At 41.3% G+C, this 24,839-nt stretch overlaps 1 long non-coding RNA gene and 1 pseudogene across 1 annotated transcript; both read left to right on the forward strand.

Moving 5' to 3' along the window:
• Positions 1 to 277: 277 nt before the first annotated feature.
• Positions 278 to 24,487, forward strand: LOC120717177. The gene is made up of 3 exons (XR_005692105.1): positions 278 to 287; positions 1,936 to 1,947; positions 24,245 to 24,487. It is a non-coding gene; the product is annotated as an uncharacterized LOC120717177 (long non-coding RNA).
• Positions 10,484 to 14,369, forward strand: LOC120717176 (annotated as a pseudogene).
• Positions 24,488 to 24,839: the final 352 nt, after the last annotated feature.

The following is a 24,839-nucleotide window of genomic DNA, read 5'->3' on the forward strand; positions in this document are numbered from 1 at the left end:
TGTTGGTCCACTCCACTTCAATGGCTGTGCGAGGTTGTTGGATATTCGTGGGAACTGGTACACGCTGTCGTATACGCCGGTCAAGCACATCCCGAACATGCTCAATGGGTGACATGTCCGGTGAGTATGCTGGCCATGCAAGAACTGGGACATTCTCAGCTGCCATCTGCCCTGAACAATGTGAACCATGATTCATCCGTGAAGCGCACACCTCTCCAACGTGCCAGACGCCATCGAATGTGAGCATTTGCCCACACAAGTCTGTTACGGCGACGAGCTGGAGTCAGGTCAGGACCCCAATGAGGACGACGGGCATGCAGTTGAGCGCCCCTGAGACGGTTTCTGACAGTTTGTGCAGAAATTGTTTGGTTGTGCAAACCAATTGTTCCAGCAGCTGTCTGGGTGGCTGGTCTCAGACGATCTTGGAGGTGAACCTGCTGGATGTGGAGGTCCTGGGCTGGTGTGGTTACACGAGGTATGCGGTTGTGAGGCCGGTTGGATGTGCTGCCATATTCTCTGAAACGCCTGTGGAGACGGCTTATGGTTGAGAAATGAACATTCAATGCACGGGCGACAGATCTGGTTGACATTCCTGCTGTCAGCATGCCAATTGCACGCTCCCTCATTGCTTGTGGCATCTGTGGCATTTTGCTGTGGGACAAAACTGCACATTCCAGGGTGGCCTTTTGTTGTGGGCAGTCTGAGGTACACCTGTGCACTACTCATGATGTCAGATCAGCATCCTGATGTGGCACACCTGTGAGGTGGGATGGATTATTTCAATATAGCAGATGTGCCCACTACCACACATTTGGACTGATTTGTGACCACTGTTTGGGAGGGATGGTTATATTGTGTATCTGGAAGGAATTTTAGGTCTCTACGTCCATCCCATGGGGAACGGGAGCAGTAACAAAGGTGTTGCGTTTATATTTTTGTTGAGTGTACTTTAGCCGCGAGTGTGAGATGTGAGATGGAAATAACCCATCTCACATTCACACAACCTTTCCCCACATTCGCGCCATATACGCTATTACTTTTGAACATGGCGTCCCCTGAACGCAACACAACATGGCGGCAGACGACTGCAAACGTTGTTTCACCAACGAAAAGCTTTCCCCTTAATACATGTACTCAGTACTGCTTGGCTAACACTAAAATAAACACTACAACACATTTTCTGAAGTCGCAGGTTGCCACTATCATAGCATATACTTATAGTGCTACGTAGCATTATAGCATTATGCCGATGATACACTAATACTCATTACAACAAAATACCACAAAACAACATCATCACTATCATCTCAAAATATAGCAGTTGTTACTCAACTTCCATGACATTTAGAACCAGTTCGGTAACATAAAAGTTTGTTTGTCAGTACCTGTGGATTAATAGAGAGGACACTGAAGTTAGCGTCTTGCTCAGGACGGAGTTCATTTATTTCTGAGCTGCGCATGCGCAGAGCCTATAGCTAGTCTCTCTGGTAGTTCCACAGCAGTGCAAGAGCACCATCTACTGGCATAATGAAATATAACCATGGTCTGGCAACACATAACAATGTCAAAATAAGTCACAATAATAAACAAAAAATAAGGGGGTAATTGGTTTTCTTACAAAAATAAACATGTAGCTTTTTCAACCTGCTACATACAGCTTCAGGTGAATAGACTATAGTGGGGGTTTTTGTGTGGTTTTCTTTTGGTCCACCGCTGCTGGTAAGTCGTTAATATTTGAGCCGGCCTCAGTGTGCATCCCTGAACTTGTGCAAACGTTGTTGTTTTAATTACATTTCATTTCTAAAGTTCATATTTTCTGGGGGCTAGAATTCCCCCCCCCCAGGTGGCGTTGTCATTTTATTATTTCTTTTATAACCCCGCCAACCACTTGGTCACATACTTGGCGTTGGTCGACAGGATGCACATTTGAGGTAGACGTTTGGTCTTGTAAATTGTTTTATTTTTGTAGAGAACATAGTTTACCTGTTTGAAGGCTCTATTTTTTTTAAGTGTGATTATAGACAAGACAGCAGTATCCAGGTTTAGGAGGAAGAGTAATAGGATTTTAGCACCTTGCTGATTTAATTTTCCCTGTTTTTTGGTCTAAATTTATTATGGAGGAAGAATTGCAGCAACTTAGAGACTTGGTAGCAGGCCCCATTCACTCCCAGCTTTACTCTGCGCACCCCTACCACCTCTAGTTAATAATGTTAAAGATAACATAATTGTTACTCAATCGCTACGCATTGTAAATCAGTTTAAAAAACATCTGGGTATTCAGAGTATTTCTATTCACTCTCCAATAATACGTAACCATCTTTTTCAACCATCCTTAGTGGACAATGGCTTCAAAATTTGGTAGACAGGGGCATTCACAGTATTGAGGATTTGTATATTAATGATATCTAGAAAATTTGGTCTGACTAATAACCATTTCTTGCGATACTTGCAAATCAGAGATTTTATACGTAAAAAGGTTGCTAATTTTCCTACTCTCCCCCCTCCTTCCTGTTTGGATTCTATACTCAGGGTCAATGAGATGAAAAAAGGCAGAATATCATTTATTTACTCACATATCATGGACAGTTGTAACCTTTCTATTTCATACATTGGAGAACAGTGGGAGAATGATTTGGGTGCCCAGCTGTCTGACGAAGAATGGGATATGGCTCTTACCAGGGTCCATTCGTCTTCTGTATGTTCAAGACACTCCCTGATACAATAGTGTTACACAGGTTACATTTTTCAAAAGCTAAATTAGCAAAAGTATTTACGAACATAGACCCATCGTGTGATAGATGCAAACAGACTCCTGCTACTTCCCTTCATATGTTTTGGTCCTGTCTGAAAATTATTCCTTTCTGGTCATCATTTTTTGAAGTCATCTCTAAAGCCTATGCCTATAACATCTCGCCTTGCCCCTTTTTTTGGTTGTTTCTCTGGTATTGCGACTTCTGTTCCCCCTGCCCATTTACAGAGGGTCATTGCCTTTTTGTCATTATTAGCGAGACGCCTGATTTTATTTAAATGGAAGTCTACTACTGCTCCATCGCACCACCACTGGATAAGGGATGTTATGCAAAATGTCAAACTGGAAAAAATCAGATGTACTCTCAACGGATCCATCAGCAAATTCCACACAACATGGGACCCTCTGTTAACATACATCAACAATCTACCTGGTCGGGAACTGGAATCTTGAATATTTTTGTTTGCCCTGGAACAGTCCTGTAAAAACAATTGAGAGGTGCACCGCCCCCCTTTTTCTTTCTCCCCTGTTGTTGTTGTGGTTTTTTTGTTTTGTTTTGTTTTTTGTTGTTTGTTTGTTTCCCTTTCCCTATCTTGGCATTATCTGTCTTTGTGATCTGTGGGGATTGTTGTTTTGTGGTTATCTGTAAAATAATAAGAATGCTATGTATGATAATTGAAAAACTACAAATAAAGTGTTAAAAAAAAACTTACTACCGGTTAAGTTTAACCTGCAGGCAAGGGTTTACTGGTAGTTTCCCTGATTCCTGTCTATACCAGAACCATTTGTGGTATCTAGGCGGTAACGAACTTAACACCCCGCCTAGGGGGTCCAATCTGAGGTAAGTGGGTTTAGACTCAGTATAACGGGTGGGGTGCTACATTTGCATCATAGATTGTTTAGAAATATTTCTAGAGAAACCGAGTAGATTGCTACAATTTGACCTCAAGGTTCTATTTGTTTCATCTCCTCTGGATGGGGAGGTCGCACAAGTGGCAAGTTTATTACAGAACAAAGAAATTTTTTATCTCATTTGCTCCCAGGTGATGTAGTTTTAGTAGACAGGGGTTTCCTGGTTAAAGAGTCAATTCAGAGATGCCAAGCAGAATTAAAGATTCCAGCATTTACTCGTGGAAAGAAACAGTTGGATCCTGTTGATTTGGAGAATCAACTAGGATACCCACCCCAGCCCGCCGCCTCCCACCAAGGGCAACTCCAGACTTAAACAGAGTCCAGCCCCTCTCCAGGAGACTGGTTCCAGAGCCCAAACCGTGCGTTGAGGTGAGCTCGACTATATATATATATAGCTGGTACCTCTAAGCCTCATACAATAACTCAGGTTCCTTACCCACCAAAGAGGTGACATTCCATGTCCCAATTGCTCGTTTAGATAGCAGGGGATCACCTCTGCTCCTGGCCGTCACCTGGTATACCTTGCACCCAAACCCCACAGCGCCTCTAGTGGGTGGTGGGCCTGCAGGAGGATGGTTCCGTGTCCCTTTTTCTGGCTGTGCCCGGCCGGGCCCATGGACTAAAGTCCAGCCATCAGATCCCCGCCCTCAGACACCCTCCTATCCCGGGCAGTGGAAACTGTTCACTTGATCTTGAACTCATACGGGTCATAAGAATCCAGTTAAGGAAGTTAAATGGAAAACAGTGGACCTGGTTTTGGAATTGGGAAAATGGACCAGTATTGCATATACATATATGACACAGGATGGTAAGCCAAACAAAGACCAAGAATCTCAGCTGTGCACAAAAAAAACAAGCTATGGATCTGATCTGAGGCACCCATTCAGGTCGCATTGGCCGGGGGGCCAGTCAGCTGAGCAAAGTTTAGCGTGAACCTGTACCGAGCCAGCCCCAAGAATTCTCTCACCTCTGTTTTTGTTATTAATAATAAGACTTTCATTTTCACTGTGGCCTTGTCACAGAGGTATGTGACTTTACACAATTATAATTTGTCAGTCTATTTTCACTGTTCAGTGAACTGCAGATATAAAGATATATGATAAACTGATCTTGACAAATCTTTGCTATTTGAATGTGATATTTCAGCCCTTAGTTTGCACAGCTCTTCTGCTACTAGCTAGTGTGGGGTTTTAATTCCCTCTGCATTAAGTATGAATCTTAACAGAAGGTTCATTCTGGTAGCAGTATTGTGCTGTCTCACAAACATTTATTTCTGTCTCAGAAAGTAGCTAACGTGCATCCACAACACCAACGAGACGCATAGTTCAAAAATAGGCTAGAGAGAGTAGTATGAAGAAAATGGTGTTTGGCTTGTTGTTATTAAAAACCACTTTTGTGTTCATTTGCACATTTTAGCTGTTTTTATAATGACTCAGAGTACTTAGACCAAAGAATTAAAGTATAAAATCAACAGATGCTGCCTTCACTGTTTGTCTGTCAGGAGGTCACAATCATGGACTGTATGAAAGAAAAATATGCACTGCTAATGTTAGAGTATGGGCAGTCTGGATGTTACATTGGCTGACTATACCATCTTGTGGTATAAAGAGGCATTACAATTACAAGAGGAACTTACAGTGAGGTAAAGTGATACAGCGGTTGGACTGATTAAATAAAGTCACCATATCTGTCTTTATACTAGTCTAAATAAGCTGGAATAAACATGGACTAAAAGACAGGCAAACCTTTTGGAAACTGAAATCATGATGCAGTCTTAGAATTTCTTTTCCTTTTTGACATCCTAGCTTTGTGTCTCTGTTTTGCAGGAAGCACCATGTTCGCTTATTTTTAATTTGACACAACATTGTTGGAAGATTAGTAAATTACTGCATCTTCTCACGCATTTAGCTGATTAAACTTGTCATATCGTTCAGAAAACTCATGCATGGTTCACCACCAGTCTTGATGCATGTGTCCAAACTGCTAAACCACCAGCCACCAGAAAAATCATGTCTTGATCAGTCTAGTCCTTGTTCAGGTTTTGGGGTTTTAGCTCTTCTTCCTGTGTGGCTGGTTGTGGGGTCACCACAACAAATGCTTTACTTCTGTCTCCAACATCCTGCCTCACACCAACCAGCTGCATGTCCTACATCCATGAATCTTCCTGGAAGATGGCAGCTACTTCTTTAACATCCTTTGTCTTTGTTTGCCACTATCCCTCCTCTACACATTTCCTAATCATCTCAGCCTTGCCTCTCTAACATTTATCTCTAAACCTCAAACCTGAGCTGTCCCTCTGATGTACTTTTTAGTCCTGCTCACTCCGAATGAAAAACGCAGCCTCTTGTCAGTGTCAGTGTCAACCATACATCACAGCAAGTTTCACAACCATCTTGTAAACTTTCTCTTTTACTCTTGTTGCTATCGTATCACAAATCACCCCTAACATTCATCCACCCTGCCTGCACTCTCTTCTTCATCTATTTTTGTGCACTGTCTGTTGCTTTGGACCTTTGAAATTCGAAGTCGTATGCCTTCACTATCTCTACCTCTTGCATGTTGACTTTTAAACCTGTCACCTTCACATGCACACACATATCCTGACTTGCTCATACTAAATTTCATTGCTCTACTCTCCAGAGCATACCTCCAGCTTTCCGGGCTCTCTTCCAACTGCTCCACGCTCTCACTAGATCACAAATCACAATGTGGCCTGCAGTCATCGTAGTCCACAGAGACTCCTGCACGACTTCATGGATGAATCCATCATTACTGCAAATATGAGCCATTCCTGATGTAATCCCACTCCCACCTTGGACCCATCTGTCACTCCTACCGCATACCTCACCACTTTGTCGTCCTCATACAGGTCCTGCACCACAGATACAAACACAATAAAGTTCCTTCTGACCTTTTCTATACTTCTCTATCAACGTTCGCAAGGCAAATATCACAACAGTAATACTCTCAGCACAAAGTCAAACCGCTGCTTGCTGATTGTCACTTTTATTCTTACCCTAGCTTCAACAACTCTCTTCTTATTTTCTACAGTTGACAGGCTAACAAACCCTCCTGTGTCAGTGGCAGCTGAACTTCATTCGACCATGGCCTGCAATGACTTTGCCAAATTCTTCACAGAAAAAATCCAAAAAATTAGACAAGCAATTGGTACATCAACAGCAGATCCAGGATATGTACTGTGTCCACCGAAAAACTGTTTAAACACCATGAAACAGTTTCAACCTATTAACAGCAAAGACCTGGAGGACATCTTAGGTCAACTGAACTCCTCCTCCTGCTGTTTAGATGTCCTGCCAACAAGTTTTTTCAAAAAGGTCTCAAAGACTTTAGAGTCAGACCTGTTACAGATCGTCATCTTTTCCTTAATGTCAGGTGTGTTTCCAGAACCACTAAAAACTGCTGTAATAAAACCTATACTGAAAAAGGACAATCTTGACAAGACACAAATGAACAACTACAGGCCGATCTCAAATCTCCCGTTTTTAAGTAAGATCATTGAAAAAGCAGTTTCTCAACAGCTCAATTACTTCTTAAAACAGAATAACTGCTATGATGCCTTCCAGTCAGGTTTTAGACAGAACCACAGCACTGAAACCGCTCTGACCAAAGTGTTTAATGACATATGTCTGAACACAGACAGTGGAAAAATGTCAGTCTTAGTTTTACTGGATCTCAGTGCACCATTTGATACAGTTGACCACAACATATTACTCAAACGACTGGAGAACTGGACAGGTCTTTCAGGAACTGTACTAAACTGGTTCAAAACATACTTAGAAAACAGGAAATACTTTGTATCAATAGGTAACTTCACATCTGAGCAGACAAGTATCACATGTGGAGTTCCCCAAGGTTCCATCTTGGGACCCCCTCTGTTTAACATTTACATGCTCCCACTGGCACAGATTATAAACAACAACAAAATAAACTATCACAGCTATGCAGATGACACACAAATATATATCACAATGTCACCAGGAGACCGAGGCCCTGTACAGGCTCTTGGTAAATGCATCGAGGAAATTAATGAGTGGTTGTGCCACAATTTTCTCCAGCTAAACAAAAACAAAACTGAGGTAATAGTCTTTGGCGCCAAAGAAAAACGATTACAGGTCACCAGAGAACTTCAATCTATACATCTAAAAACCACAAACCAGGCGAGAAATTTGGGTGTAGTGATGGATGCAGACCTAAACTTAGAAAAACACATTAAGACAATAACAAAGTCAGCTTACTATCACCTCAAGAATATATCAAGGATAAAAGATCTGATGTCTCAACAGGACCTGGAAAAACTAGTCCATGCATTCATCTTTAGTAGGCTTGATTACTGTAACAGCATCTTTACAGGTCCTACCTAAAAAATCAGTCAGACAACTACAGCTCATTCAGAACTCTGCTGCTCGAGTCCTCACTAAGACCAAAAAAGTGGACCACATCAGTCCAGCTCTGAGGTCTTTACACTGGCTGCCTGTCCGTCAGAGGATAGACTTTAAAGTTCTGATGCTGGTCTATAAAGCTCTGAATGGTTTAGGACCAAAATACATCAGTGACCTCCTGACCCAGTATGAACCTTCCAGATCCCTCAGGTCATCTGGATCCGGTCTTTTATCAGTTCCCAGAGTCAGAACCAGACACGGAGAAGCTGCATTCAGCTTTTATGCTCCTTATATCTGGAACAAACTCCCAGAAAGCCTCAGATCAGCTGAAACACTCAGTTTATTTAAATCCAGGTTGAAGACTCACCTGTTCTCAGCTGCATTTGAATAAAGCACCAAATCCACACTTTTAAGCTTAAATTTCAAAACTGACATTTAACTACTGATTTTATCTACTGTTCTGATTTGATCTGTTTTGATTTTATATACTGTTTTGTTTGTTTGTTAATTAGTTTGTTTGTTTGCTTGTTTTAATCAATTTTAAATCATGCTTTTTATTTGTTCTTGTTTCTAATGTCTCTGTAAAGCACTTTGAATCACCTTGTTGTTGAATTGTGCTATACAAATAAACTTGCCTTGCCTTGCCTTCCATATCTTCATGTTATGAATCTTCAGGTTAATCCATCTGTGCTACTACAGCTCTGCACATCACGCTTGGTCTTGGAAATTGGTACCAGTACACTACTGCATTCCTCAGGCATCCTCTCTCTCGCCAAGATTCTCTGCATTCTCGCCTACACATCTTCATACTTTCACAGCTCATCTACATCACCTTTCCATTCTTGTTTTTGCAACTGCATAACTTTATTTCCTGACATCAAAGTCAAATACCTCAAGTCTGGGAATGTTAACTGTAATGTCTGAACAAGCACAAAGTAGTAACTTACTGAACAGAGACATTCACTGAAATTCATCATGTTCCTCTGTATGATTCACCTCATTGACTCAATATCAACTCAATTTATTTGAATCTTTATATGTGGATCTGATATTTCCAAATAGCATAATTTTTATTCAAATATAATCATAATTTGTTTATATTAAGCCAAATCTTCAATTTTATTATTTCTGTAACCATCTCTAGGGCTGCAGTGATGGATTATTTTAGTAATCGAGTATTCTGTTGATTATTCCATCAATTAATACAGTAATTGGATAAGAAATGCTTTAATACTTTAATGAACGCCTCATTTGTTTGCATTTTAGAAATTGCAAGCTGTTTAAAGTAAAAGATGGAAAACTATTACACAAGTTCATTACCAGTTAAAAGCAAGTCTCTAACTAACTGTGTGTGCGCACAATCAAGGAACGGCTATAAATAAATGTCAGCCCACTGACATACTGCCGCCCTTAAATTATGGCTCAGTGCAGAGACAGTATAATCAGCTTAGAAAGGTCTGTCCTGGCAGGGACTACAAATTCTCTCTACCCCTCCCTTGTGTGTATGTATATATATATATATATATATATATATATATATATATATATATATATACATACACTGTTAGCCTTTGCAGTAATTTCCATAGCTTAGTACTGCAAAATCAACAGTAAAAAACTCTAAAGGATGTTAGCAGTTTAGTACTGTAATTTGCATGTAATTGTGGGAAAATTCCATGAGATTACATTACTTTTACGGTAACTCACCGTACTCATGGAAACAGCTGTAAAATACAGCAAATGTAACAATTGGTGATGTTACTGAGATTATACTATTACACCATCCGGATTTCTGTTGTTTTCTACTGTAGATCTAAGAGTACTTAAATCCTCATTCAGAGTGTATTACTATAAAATGCGATTCACTGTGAGAAGCAGTATAACATATAAACTACAATATACAGCATCATTTTAAGGAGTAAGTTGCAGCCACACTAAAATTTAATTCCTTGAACTGAATGGAACCTCATATATTAATAAATGTATTTGTTTATTCAAACAATGTGAAACATTATTAATACTATTAATTAATAGTATACTTGTAAGGTTAGTATTGTGATAGAGTCGAGTATATTTAATTATACTCTTGTAGACATTATGACATTATGCTAGTACATTTATGGTGAACAAAAAGTACATCTAAAAGTTAATTTCAAGAATACTGTTATGTACTAAAATGGGGGCCAATATAGTCACTAGAAGCATTATTAGTATACGTACTAGGTAAGGTATACTTGGGGAACATAATTGAAGTATGCTTATTTTTGTATGGCCAGCAACAAAAACTAATGGCTACATTTAGAGTAATGTTTAAAAATGACTTCATTTAGCAGGATGTTCCTTTTTTCTCTTCTTATTCTTTCTTATACTGGACCTTCATTTGTTTTGTATAAGGTGGTACTTTTTAAGACACCTCTGCCTAACTACAGTGAACTGACCTAATAATATGCTCTGGTCGTCATTTTACACAAGTTCAGGTGTCACATCCATGAAACCTGCACCACTAACCAGCATCAGTCCTACAACTTCACTCTCAAAATTAATAAATTCTGGGACAAGCAGAAACTGTATTTTTAGCGGTGCATTTTGCTGCAGGCCAGACTGCTATTAAATGCTCTCCTAAAGAAATAATTCCTTTGTAGCACCACTTCGTCTTGGTTCAGAAGAGATGTCCTGATATATGTGATAATGTAACACGGGTGTTTATGTTTGTTCATGTTTAGCACGTTGGGTTGTGTTTTTAAAGCGATTGTTACGTTTTTAAAGCTTTGTAATGCGACAGGTGCGATAGCCGACACCACACCTTCACCTGACGTACAACGTGACATATGACACACATGTCGGGTATTCACTTTCAAAACAACAATGGGGATAGAAAATATTGCTCGAGTGGTTAATGCTGCTTTTGCTGGTTGCCAACCACCATTAAATAACAACAAGAAGAAAATATTGATCTGCTTCTCTTAGTTTTGCACGTTTAAGCCGCAATTCAGACTCAAACAAAGCTGCAAAGCAGGAGAACAACATGGCCATCAACTATTCTGTGCCACAGATACAGTTCGCTGCAGCACAGAGTGATGATGAGACCGTTAACATGTGCAACTTAGAAGTAGTCAGAGGTAACTGGATGTTCAATCGGGTTAAATGCAAGGTTGATTGGATTATATCTGAAGATCATATGCTATTCGTGGTAACTCTGCTAGACTCCAAATTGCTGCTCGTCCATGCGGGAGTATCTCAAAATTAAATGAAACCACTTAACACTTTTTCCCTAAAACGGACTGACATGGGACACATTAAAGTTGGATCGGAACCAGCTAATCAGTCTGAAGGTAAGTGTTTTTTTCACTTATTCGAGAGAAGTCCGAAATGCGTTCTTAGTACTGTTTGTTTTGACTTTTAAGCTACCCTACCAGGATATTTTCATTCAAAGACAAAATGTCAATAGCTATGAATGTGGAGACTCAAAAGACTGGTTAGGTAATAGTTGCCGATGGATTTATGAGACTTGATAGAAACTTGGACGTTTGCAACAGGTGAATCGGTGAACTACCGCGGTTGCGCCCAAATGCTTAAAGCTGTTAGCTGGGCAGTGTTTTCAGGTGTGCTTGTACCTGTACGGTGCGGGGTGCTAAGTCATATTAAACCCATTAAAGAGTCGAGCTCAAATATCTTTTCATTTTTGTGCACTGATCTCTTGTCGGCACACATTTTCTGTTTATTGAAGCCTTTTGTGAATAATTTTGATGGGAATTGGTCCCTATTGACAATACTCTTGTTTTTTGCATTGCACATGTCATTTAGGAAAGGTAATTGGTCACTGAACTTTTTGCAACTATGTGTATTTCTAAATTTTGTGGCTTCAGTGCACGCAAATATATATTGTTCAGTTTGCATGTTAAAAGCCACAAACATGTAGCTAACTATAGGCTTTCTTGTGGAACTGAGAACTGTCCTGCCACTTTCAGAACATTTTCTATTAGAATCTATTAGAAGACAGTTGACTTTGTGTCATTTAAAAATGCAGGCTAAAATGCTCTTGCCAACCAGCACTATACAGAGCATCATAGAGGAATTTCAGGATCTTTGCAGCTGTAACAAAAGTAGACACTGAATCTAACACCATCTCTCTTTTTTTTTTTTTTAGATGGCAGACCAAAGAATTTGAATGACACCATTACTCTGGAGCTTGGGAATGATTTCCACTCCAACTGTCGCATGCAATCACAAGAGGAGACAGAGGTCATCCAGAGGACAGAAGTATGGTTAGAATTGTTGTGGAGGCCATGCAAGTTAACTGCAGAAACCCTAAACGTGCATCTTGTGAAGAGGTTGCTAAGATCATTGTAAACAGATACCCTCAAACATTTGCAGATGTTACTGAAAAGGGAGAAAGACTGGGTTGTGGACATTATTCACTACTAAGAAGCATCAAATCTAGAGTTGAACATGTTAATCGAGATAATACAACACATAGACTTCGTCAAACAAAGAGAACCAGGAATGAGGAAGACTGCAGTCCCAACAGTAATGCAACCTCACATAAAAAAGTTAGATGCCCTGTTGATAGCTATGGCTGTATAAATTGGCAGCCAGTTGAACTTCCTGAGGGGGAAACGCCAGCTTCTTTAGAGGAAAAGAAACACATCCTGTTAACAATTTTTAATTCAGAAGGACCTGGAGCTGTGGAGAGACCTGATGTGGATGACTTCATGTGCCTCACATATATTTCTCAGCGGCAGCTTATCAACAGTTGTCCCTCACTTTCCGTAGCTGAAATTCAGGAGCAGTGGCCTGTCTTGTTTACTCGGAAAGGTCTTTCAAACCACTTTTCCAAACTCACAGGCATCGATATCAGTGAGCGCTTAGGTCAGGCCCTCATAACCAAAGGCAGAAGGATTGTTAACTATTTCTCCACCCAGAAGCTCAAATGGAAGCTTGGTATAAGGACACTCATCCAGCAGATAGAAAGTGATGGAGTTTTGACCAACAACAAGGTTGGCACAGCAGCCACACTTCTCATGATGAAGTATTACAAGGAAGATGAAGACTCCTCTTTGTCTTAGCAGATGTAAGCTTTTTCATACAGCTCTATGTTTAAGGCTGTTGCTTGCTGTCCTGTTATATTTTTTTATTTGTTACATAAAATGTCTTGGTCCTTTTTCTGGCAGGAAACATCTACCAGGATGCCCCATGAAGCAGAGAGCAACCTGCCCATCACCCCAAGGCTGATTATGCTTGGTAAGAAGTCATTCATGAAATAGAGCTGATTAGACCATATTACAATTTCTGTTTGGCACAGGAGCTTTTCGTGGACACAGGTATCCAGTCTCCGTTTTGTTAGCTCAAATTTCTGTAATTGCCACCTGCTGGATGGTGAGTGCAGAGGGGCGTGTAATTGTTGAGCTGGACAAAGAGAACACCTGTGCTGATGCAATGTCAGTCTTCTTTGGTTCATTCTATGTATTGAACCTGGAATACCAGGAGTCAGCGTGTGCAAGGTTTTTTGTAAGGATAAACCCTGAAGAGGGAACAAAATGTACCTCCAAGGTTGGGACAAGCAGGAAGACTGGGACCACTGTGAAGCGAAAGGTTGTTCACATTAACCCTCATGTCACAACTTTCCTCCAGCGGCTTACTGAATTTGAGTGGAGAACTTCAAATTAGGTAACTGTTTTTGCCATTTTAGTGAATTTTTTGTATAATTTAAGTGACCAATGTGTGTTACCCATGTCTCCACAGATGATCCATGGCCCATGCTTTCTGGACATTTACACAAGACGAGCAACAATGAAGACAAGCTCTCTCGCCATCTTGCAAGACGCTGTTTCTGTCCAATAGGTTTTTTGAGTGCAACAGTTTTGATTTTTTTTCCTTCTTTTACCCGTTTGTTAAAAATTATTTCAGCTACTTACACTTTTATTGTCACACGTATTGGCTCACCCTACAAATCAATGAACTCAGTCCACAAAGCAAGATCAGGGTTCAGTGCAGGTCAGTCAAGTTCCTTCACACCACACACGATCATCCATGTCCTTGTGGACCCTGCTTTGTGCAATGATTTGGTGGTGTGAGCCAGTATTTTGGACAAAGTGTATATAAAGGGTTTAAGACCCTACAAAATATAACTAAGAAAACTCATCACTTGAGCATATGTTGTCTGCCATGATATGGATATGACATAATATCGTTATTGTTTGTACAACCATCTGAGAAAATAATGGATTACATGGTTTAGTAAAAACAAGTGCTTGCTCAATGAAAATGTTTTCAGTTCTTTTCAGTTTTTGATTTTGGAAATGTGTATTTCAGCAGGGAAGAATCAGTGATAATAAATAAAGTGGTGTAAAGCACATGAATTATATTTTGTGTGTGTGTGTGTCTATCCATCCATCCATCCATCCAATTTTTTTGGAACCCTCCAGTCTCTTACAGTATGTTACTGTTAACTGAAATTACGGTAAATTACGACCTGTTAAAAGAGTAAATGACTGCCTGTTAGGACACGGTATCCTCTAGCAGAGATGAATATTTTTGGTACTGATGATGCGTGATAACGGTAAGTTACTGGTCAATATATTGCAGTTTATTACCTTGCAGCGGGCTTACAGTGACATACCGTGAATAAACGGTAGTATACCAATTTATTAATCACAATATGATGTTACTTTGTTGACGTAATTTACGACATTACGACATAACGGTATCTCACTGGCGTCACTGTCGCCAGTGAGATACCGTAAAAAAGGCTACGGTGCGTTACCATAATTTGTCCAAGAGTATTATACCACACCAGCAAAAAACGGTATCATCCTGCAGAACAGTAAGCTACCGTAACACGGCGTCACGGTATGACGCTGGCAACAGTGACGCCAGTATGTTACTGTAAAGTGGCGATGAAAAGTCTAACAGTGTATATATGTATGTATATATATATATATACATACATACATATATAGTGGGATATTTGTGTTTGAACATGAATATCTCAAAAACTATTCAAAGATAAACCCTAAGATGTTCACTGGTGTTTCTTACCATCAGAATAAATCAAACTGTAATTTGTACAGATACATGGAAAAGATGGCTGAGCATCAAAATAGTCCAGCACTCCTGCAAAGTCCCATATTTGAGCACACATTAAAAAAAAACATCAAATTACAAAAACCTTATTGTGCAAATATCACACATGTTACCCCAAAACTTTTTTAAAGAATATATATATGTGTTATGAAACATATTTGATATATGAAGGCACCATTTCATTATAAATATTCAGATTCTGGGCCTTCATGCAAAGATGGTGTGCAACTCACCCTCTCAGAATAAAATGCTGCAGCCTGAAGCCCTCGAACCAAAATGAACAGACAGCTGCTTTATACTCTATTAAAACTAATGAGTGTGTCAGTCAGTAGTAGAAGATATGGCTCGGGTAAATAAGCATTTCCAGTGTACCAGTGCTGTACTATGGGTTTCATAGGTTTGGAAAAGGACGTTGTGTGGCTTAACATATGTACTGGTATTTATAGAGCACATTTCTAGTCCAACTTTAGACTTTAAGCCACACTTACCCATACGGGGCTTTATTCTATTCAGCACTTTATCTTACTTACACACATGGCCAGTCTAGGTTAATCACTAATGCTTATCTTTGGACTGTGTAAGGAGCCGGAGCAGAGAAAACCCATGCAGGCGGAGGAAGAACATACAAACTCCAGACAGAGAAGCTACCTGTGGTGTCTAACATCAACATGGTAACAGCACTTCCTGTTTCCTGGATAAAATGTGCACATGTTTGAGAGTGTGAACCACAGCCCACAGCAAACATGCTTACTGTACAGCTGGGTTTAGTTGGGGGTTAGTGGGTGTAAGATCATGTAACACAGCTTATAGTCAAAGAGAACTTTGTGGCATATTTTTAAATACTTTTTTAGATACTTTTTAAAGTCAGTCAAAACTCCATTGTTTAACAAGGCTGACGTCGCAGGAATATGGTTCACTTACTACCAACACTGTGCATCAAGGTAAACACAGGCTGCTAAATTTAAAATATGAATCGTGATTTACTTTGTTTCCGATTTATTTTCTCACAACAGGAATGTGTAGATTCATAGTTTAGATTTGTTTAAGCCGCTTCGTGAACAAACTCTTGCTGTTTATCCTTTGACTTGTTCGGCATGTTTCCTCTCATAACATTACAGGCTTCTGAATAAACTGACTGAACTCACTGGGCCATCTGTTGCTCACACACACATATACATATGAAGATCCAATTCACGTCTACTGTTTTTGTCGTTACATCATCACCCAGAGTCCTGAACAGCTGGTTCCCACATGGGAAATATTGACTGAGCATAATCCCGACCATCTTTTTCTGGACAGCTGGTGAGCAGAGAGTCAGCTCTCACAGAACTGCTCTGCAGACTCTTCCACTCAGTGTGCACGGGATGAGCAGTGGTTTTAAATGTTTAAATGGACTGGTACTGATATAGCACTACTCTCCCGGAGTGCTCAAAGCGCTGTCTCTCTCCTCGATTTGAGCACTTGAAGCATCTACTTGACTACAAGTCTCAATAACCTCTCTCTCACACACACAGTGCTTTTACATATATATAGTCATATTAGTAAGCAGCCCCCCTCCTGTGGTACCACCTGAACCACATGTCCTGTTTCAAACCACATTTTTAGGCATCTGTTTTCTGATCCTTAAAACAACAATGATCCAGGCTCACATGCAGTAGAATAAGTTACTTGAGTTGCAAGTGTCATCATGTAGATATGTGAAGGTTCTCAGTGATCCAGCTCATCGTAGTCTGAGGAGCTTTGAAAGAAAAGCATCAGGACTTCTTTAAGTTTCTTGAAAACATTTCATCCAAGAAGCTTCTTCATTTCTAAGGTCAAATGGAGGAGAGTCCCAGATTTTTTTAACCCCTATAGGAGTGTCCCCCAAGGGGGTCATGGACCCCCTGCTGATCCTCACACGAGCCTAATTTATTACCTAATCACACGAGCCAAGGTGTGAAAATGGGTGTAGGTCACAATCAGCCAAGGTTTCGTGTGAACCCATAATTAAACCTAGCCGCACCCTATCACGTGATTGCCTGAGGTCAAATGGCCCAGGATGTGAGTGGGCGTTAAGGCTCCGCCCTCTGTTCAAGGATGGTTGTTCACAGTGGACAGCGACGCGACGAAGGCTGTCCCAATTCAAAGGCTGCTCGAAATGCGGCCCTCAAATGCGTCCTTCATTTCCCTGAATTTTTTTTTTTTTTTTTTTTGGCCTGTCCCGTTTGGCTCTTTTGCCATCAGAATTGTTGTCTAAAGGCAAAGAAAGATGCCCAACGGATTTACTTTACTAAATTGACCATCCCAGCCTTGCCGTAATGGTCCATTTGATTCACCTTTTATTGTTTATTTTATTTTCACTTACTGAATACGGGACAGACTTGACTGGAGGAAAGAAGGGGAGAAAGAAAGAGGGAAAGAGAAACAGCTGAGAAGAGGGACGGGGGAGAAGGGCAAAAAACAAAAACCAACAGAATGAGCAGAAAAAAAAAGAAATAAAAAAATGCATATATCAATCACCTGGATCACCTGCTGAGAAAGAAAAAAGAAAACAAGCAGAAGAGAACAAGAGTAATAGAATAAACAACATCACAATGATATATGGGAATATGACAGTAAATACTAAATATTAAACATTATTGTGCAGCACATAAGATCAACAGAACACAGTGTGCTTTGAGGTAGGAGCTAAAAAGGGTGTAGTTTGTGGGTGTGATCACCCGTGTGTACACCTGTGAGCATGGACGCGCTTGTATTTAAAAGGTTCCTTCATGTAATGATCTGCTAGAGGGTGTGGGGGGGCCACAGCCCCGTCCTCCAGGGCATGAAGCAGGTAAGGAGGAGATCAAAACTCCGGACATCCAGAGGCCCCCAGAACACAAGAGACCAAGGAAGACCAACAGAGGGGCAGCCGCGCCACTGTCCCAGAAAGAGCTGAGGAGAGTCCCAGATGAGGGCTCACTCAGCAGCCGCGGAGCAGAAGCCAGGGGGGGTTGCAGTGACGCGCCCGTGAGCTCCGCCGGCAGCCAGCCGTGCCTGAGTGACTGAGCCCCAGGCCGAGAGGCCGGGGACACCCCACCTCCGAAGTGGCCCGAGCGAGCCCCAGGCTCCAGGCCCCGATAAGCGGCCGCCAAGGAGTGAGCCGGTGTGTACCTGGACGCCCACCCCCGGACACAAAGAACCACCAACGCACCGATGTCTGAGGGAGTCCGCCACTGGCAGGGGAAGTGGTGGTAGGGGGAGATAGGCCTCCAAACCTTGGAGGGCCTGAGATGTCCCCAGAGAGGTGGCGCCTGATACCCAACCTGACATATAGACACAGACATACAGGCACACACAGACACAAACATCCATTCCCACCCTCATGCTCTCATATGCAATTACTCAACACTAACCCAACATGGAGACAGACACAAAGAGACACTGCACACACGATCACACTCCCCAAGTGTACTCTATACCCCAGGTCTAGGTACCCTTGCCCCTGGAGGGGGAAACTGCACCCAAACCTAGGTAGTGTTACCCTTTTCCCTGCGGTGGGGAGAAGCAGACTGCCCCGACTCGGCAGCAGCAGGGAGGCCCCACATTTCAGACCCCAATCAGACGGCCAACTGAGTTCCTGAAGAGAGGAGACCTCCTGCAAGATGTAACAGCCTCCCCCACCAGTTGAAGAGCCCCCCAGGTGGCTCAATGCACTGGCGGCACCCTGCGCTAGGGCTGGGCCTCCATACACCCACCCGCCCACAACCCCGGCAACACACCAACCAGGACCCAAGCCCCCAAGGCCCAGCCAGGGCCCCAGCCCAGAGACGGTGCACCCCCAGAACCTCACGCCCGCCCCAGACCCACCCAGGGGCAGCCAGGCTACCAGGTCAGTAACCCATGTTCGTCAGCACAGACCCTCCCCTAGCCCCGCTGCACGCAGCCACGAGGAAACCGTCACCTAAGAGCCAACAGAGCCCTTAACAGGCCATGACTGCAACCCCGGGTTGAGCCCTCCAAGGAAGACGCTCCTGGGGAATCCCCCGACACCCCAAGCCTGTCCCTACCCCCACACCAATCACAACAGCAAAGGTGGGACCAAACTATGACCCCCCACCCCCACTAGGTGATGGAGCTGATCAAAGGAGCCCAGAGCAATTGATCTGATGTGGTGGCAGAGGCTGTATCAAGACTAATGTAATCTAATAGATAATTTCTATATTGGTTAGAATTAAGATTATTTTTATTTTTCCAGTTCATGAGGACTGTTTTCTTGGCTATGCATAGGGCAGTGAAAACCATATGGACGATATTCTTTTCTGAAGTGACATTATCTAAGCTGCCCAACAAACACACTAAGGGGAAGTTGGAATGTTACATTTCAGACACTTTGATAAGTCTTCACATATCTGGCGCCAAAACTTCTGAACTGGTGGACAGAACCAAAGAGCGTGGATATAATTGTCCGGTGAATTGGTTTGGCAGTGTGAGCAGTTGTTGGTAGACGTAAAGCCCATCTTGAACATCCGATGACCTGTATAGTGCACTCTATGTAATATTTTGTATTGAATTAATTGAAAACTGGGATTTCTAATTAGATTAAAGGTTTTTAAGCAAATCTGAGACCAGAAGTTTTGGTCTAAGTTAACTGATAAATCCGCTTCCCATTTTGCAATAGGGAGTGATATTGATTCATCTGTTTTAGAAAGCATTCTGTATATTTTGGATAGTAATTTGGGGGTTTTAAGAGTAAGAAATTGAACCACACTTGGTGGTGTTTGTAGTTCAACTTGACCCGGTTTAAATTTCTTTTTTACTATGGATTTAATTTGTTGATATTCTAAAAATCTTTTCTTGTTGATCCCATATTGTGTAACTCGTCTGTCAAATGGAATAAATTCTGTTCCTTCTAATATACGTTCTAAGTATTTGATTCCTTTACCACTCCAATCTGGACAGTTTATCATATTATTGTTTTATAATATGTCAGGGTTGTTCCAGATAGGTGTACGTTTGCATGGGATTAATGAAGACGCCGTCAATTTTAGAAACTCCCACCATGCTGTCAGAGAAGAGCTGATGTTGATGCTTTTAAAGCATTCATGTCGTTGGATGTTTGAGCTGATAAATGGTAGGTCTGAGATCTCTAGATTATTGCAAAGTGCTTGTTCTACATCTAGCCAAGGTTCATCTAAGAGGGTATGTTTTAGCCATCCTGAGATAAACTGAAGCCTGTTGGCTAAGAAGTAGTGCTGAAAGTTAGGCAGTTCTAATCCTCCTTTATCCTTGGTCTTTTGTAGTGTTTTTAAGCTTATATGTGGGGGTTTATTTTTCCAAAGGAATTTGGACATACATGAATCTAGAGATCTGAACCAATCTAGTGGCGGTTTAGTTGGGATCATTGAGAATAAATAATTTATTTTTGGTAAGACCATCATTTTTATAGCGGCAACCCTTCCCATGAGTGATATGGGTAGACATTTCCATCTAGCCAGATCATCTTCTACCTTCTTTAAAAGTGGGATATGGTTTAATTTAGTTAGATCTGCAAGCTTGGGAGAAACATTAATACCTAAATATTTTATATTTCCCGATTGCAGTGGTGTAGAAGAGGAATTATGGAGGGAGCAATTAATCGGTAGAACTGTAGATTTTGACCAGTTAATTGAGTAATCTGATATTCTTGCAAAAGAGTTTATCAATTCAATCACCCCAGAGAGATTGGTTTGTGAGTTTTGGAGAAAGAGTAACACATCATCCGCATAAAGGCTGATTTTATGTTCCACGTTCTTGCATTTTATGCCCTTAATTACTGAATTCTGTCTAATTGCTGCTGCTAGTGGTTCAATAAAAATTGCAAACAGTGAAGGGGAGAGTGGGCATCCCTGCCTGGTGCCCCTCAAGAGACAGAAGCTGGAGGATGTCTGGTCATTTGTTCTAACACAAGCTGTTGGGGAATTATATAATATTTTTAAACCAGTTTATGAAAGAGGATCCAAAACCAAATTTGTGTAAAGTTGCAAATAGAAATTTCCAGTTAACTCTGTCGAATGCTTTTTCTGCGTCTAAAGAGAATATTGTAGTTTCTAGGTTTTTACTGTATGAGTAGTCTATCAAATTAAGTAATCTACGTGTATTTGTTGATGAGTGCCTACCTTTTATGAAACCAGTTTGGTCAGGATGAATTAAGAGGGGGGTTATTTTCTCCAGTCTCTTTGAGAGAGCTTTGCAGATTATTTTAAGGTCTACATTTATAAGGGATATTGGACGATAGCTTGAGGGATATACAGGGTCTTTGCCTGGTTTTAGCAGGAGATTAATGTTTGCAGAATTCATATTTGATGGAAGTCTGCCCTTTTCTTTAATTTCCAACAACGTTCTGTAGAAAACTGGTGCTAGAATCGACCAGAATTCTTTGTAGAATTCTGCAGGAAAGCCGTCTGGACCTGGAGCCTTATTTTTGGGCATACTTATCAGAGCTTCCTGGAGTTCACCTGGTGTCAGTGGTGAATCCAGTGCCATTGCTTGAGTGTCCAATAATTTTGGAATTGTTATGTTGTCCAAAAACTGATCAATTTCTTTTTTAGATGGGTTTATTTGTGGTGAACAAAACGTTTTATAAAAAATCCCTGAAAATGTTGTTTATTTGTATCGGTTCATATATTGTGTTCCCAGATGAATCTTGAACAGCACATATAGTTGTTTTTTCTTTATTTATTTTTAGCTGGTTTGCTAGAAATTGACCGGATTTATTACCATGTTCATAATTTTGTAGGCGTAGTCTTTGTACTAAGAATTTTGTTTTTTTATCAATTATCTCATTTAATTCTAGTTTTGTTTTGCGTATTTTGTTCAATGTTTCCTGATCTTGGTGGGACGCGTAGGCTTCTTCTAGTGATTTGATGTTTTTTTCTAATTCCTGAATATTTTTGTTTTCTTTTTTCTTTTTATGTGATGAGAAAGAAATTATTTTACCTCTCATCACAGCTTTCCCTGCTTCCCATAGAACAGAAGCTGATGTTTCGGGAGTGTCATTATAGTCCAAATATGAAGTCCACTCTTTTTTAAAATATTTAATAAAGTCTTCATCTTTAAGTAGTGATATATTAAATCTCCAGTTTTTTCTTGGCGTAGTATTATTCTTGTGCATTAGTGTTAAAGATACAGGACCATGATCGCTGACAGCTATAGGGTGAATCTCAGTGTCTGAAATGTCGTTCAGCAGTGAGCTGCTGACCAAAAAATAATCCAGACGAGAGTAGGAGTGATGAACATGTGAGAAAAAAGTATATTCCTTACTGGTGGTGTGAATGGAGTGCCATGCATCGCAAAGACCAAAGTCGCTCATATACTGTTTGATTATATTTGTGGACTGCCAATTACGCTGAGTTCCCGCTGTATTGAGCCTATCCATTTCTTCATTTAGTCCAAGGTTGAGGTCGCCTCCAAGAACAAGTGTGCCATCTAAGTGTTCAGAGAGTGCACTGAAAAAACCGTGAAAGAATGAGGGATCGTCAACATTTGGACCATATACACTTACAATACATGGCTTTTTATCAAGTATAGATAGTTTAATGATTAAGAATCTGCCCTCTGGATCTATAACTGTATCGAGTACTGTGAAATTAATATTTTTATGTATTAAAATTGCTACTCCCCTTTGTCTAGAATTATAACAAGCTGAGAACACATTGGGAAACTCAGGTGTTTTAAGTTCATTCGAATCTCTAAGAGGTCTGTGGGTCTCTTGTAATAGGACAACATCCGCCTGTAGTTTTTTTGAATTGGTTAAATATTTTTAACCTCTTTTCTCTGGAGCCAGCTCCATTTATATTCCATGTAATGAACCTCAGTGTACCCATAGATGTTTGTGTATAACTAGGGATGTATGCTGTGTGCGTCGCTTAGACAGGTGCAGAGAATACGTCACTTGTTCATAAATAAAGAGAAGGAGAGAGAGAAAAAATGTGTGGCGAGATGCTCCCTGAGTCTGACTTTGTGTATGCATAGTTACTAATATGAGTAGGCTTGGCTTAAGTGTGTGTGTATCTTATATGACTGTGTGCGCTGTCTGACTGATGTAAATGTGCTGCCGTTGAGCGCATGGTGCGTATGTGTCGAAATAAAGGATGTTTGTGGATGAGTGTCGAAGCAGGTGATCGAGGCAGTGAAAGGAATAAAGAAAGAAACCAAGGACAGGGGTGAGCAGCATAAAACCAAGAGGGGGAAAAGAGAGGGGAAAAAAACGAGAAGAAAAACAAAAACAAAACGTAAACATTCCAATTAAATCACTGACGGAGAGTGACGGTGTTAATTCTGCTATGAAATCACACTTTAAGATGCGATTTGATACTGGTAAGTTAAACAGATGTTAATGCAAGTTAGTGTGAGTGGATAGGGAAAGGGTGCAGCTGATTCTTATCTGGTGTGAGGTTAATACAGCCACGGAGTGATGTTGGGGTCGCGGTGGAGCTGTCCGTCCACGTACAGCCGGTCCACAGCGATGACAGCGCGGGAGCCCTTCTGGATGAAGCCGCGTCGGATTGGGAAGAGGACCCTGCGTCGTTCCAAGATCTCTTTGGGGAACTGGTCGTTCACGCTGAAGTCCGTTCCTTTGAATTCCCTGCCGCGGCTTTTCACATGTTGCTTTTGTTTGAAGTGGCCGAATTTGGCCACGATAGGACGTGGTCTCCCGGCCGTAGCCCGAATGGGGCCGAGGCGATGTACCCGATCGAAGACGATGTTCTTCACAGTGTCCTCCGGCAGCTTCAGGTGGGTTTTGATGAAGCTTTTTACCGTGGTCTCCGCGTCCTCTCCAGCGGCTTCTGGAATACCAGAAAATACCAGATTATCACGCATGCTACGAGCTTGTAGATCAATAACTGTTTCTTTTATTTTTTTATTTTCTCTATTGAGCTGGGTAACATTATCTGTGAGACATTTCACCGACTCCCTTAGCGTGGCATTTTCAGCAGCAAGCGTTTCCACCTGCTGCTGGCTGTACTCCAGGGATTCTCGCAAGCATTTAAATTCTCGGTGAAGAATCTCCACCAAGGACAGCCTTGCGTCGAAACTGGACAATCGCTTGTCGATTGACTCCAATATGTCGGCAATATCTTTGCCAGCTGGCGATGTTGAGCCGGGGGAATCTGCCGGGCGTTGTCTTTTCGACAACGGCGTCTCAGGTTTGGCCGGGGAAGCTGCACACTGGGTCTTCTTCATCACGAGATCCTGAAAGCACTGATCAATATAATCTTGGAGAGTCTCTAAACTCTCCTCGTTGTTCTCCAGGGTGTTGGAGATTATTTAGACAAATAGTGTTAGTTATAAGACAATTGATAAGTGTATTTGGTAATACTGAAGCTTAAATGAATTTGTTCAAATCTAAACTACCATTTGCTTTAATTTTCCGCCAAAATCTCCGGCGTCTGACGTCAGTTACAACATGAGTCGCTTACCTTGTCCGTCACTTCCGTCACTTACCTACGTCTCCCATTTCCCTGAATTTTAAGGATGTGGCGGTGTAGCCTTCATGGCCCAACATATCCCAGACTTCATAGCGCGGCGGTGGTGTGGATAATTTTGCCGAAAAAAACGGTGGAAGCGGAGCGGCCGAAGAGTGAACTTTCAAAAGTAAGTACTGAATATGATGTCACTTATTTATGTGCAAATGTTTAATAATGAAGAACATTAAAACATGACTGTTGGCCACATGTCGGCAGAGTTATGTGACA

The sequence above is a fragment of the Simochromis diagramma genome, unplaced genomic scaffold (assembly GCF_900408965.1).
Source record: "Simochromis diagramma unplaced genomic scaffold, fSimDia1.1 OVJJ01000494.1, whole genome shotgun sequence".
Lineage (NCBI taxonomy): Eukaryota > Metazoa > Chordata > Actinopteri > Cichliformes > Cichlidae > Simochromis > Simochromis diagramma.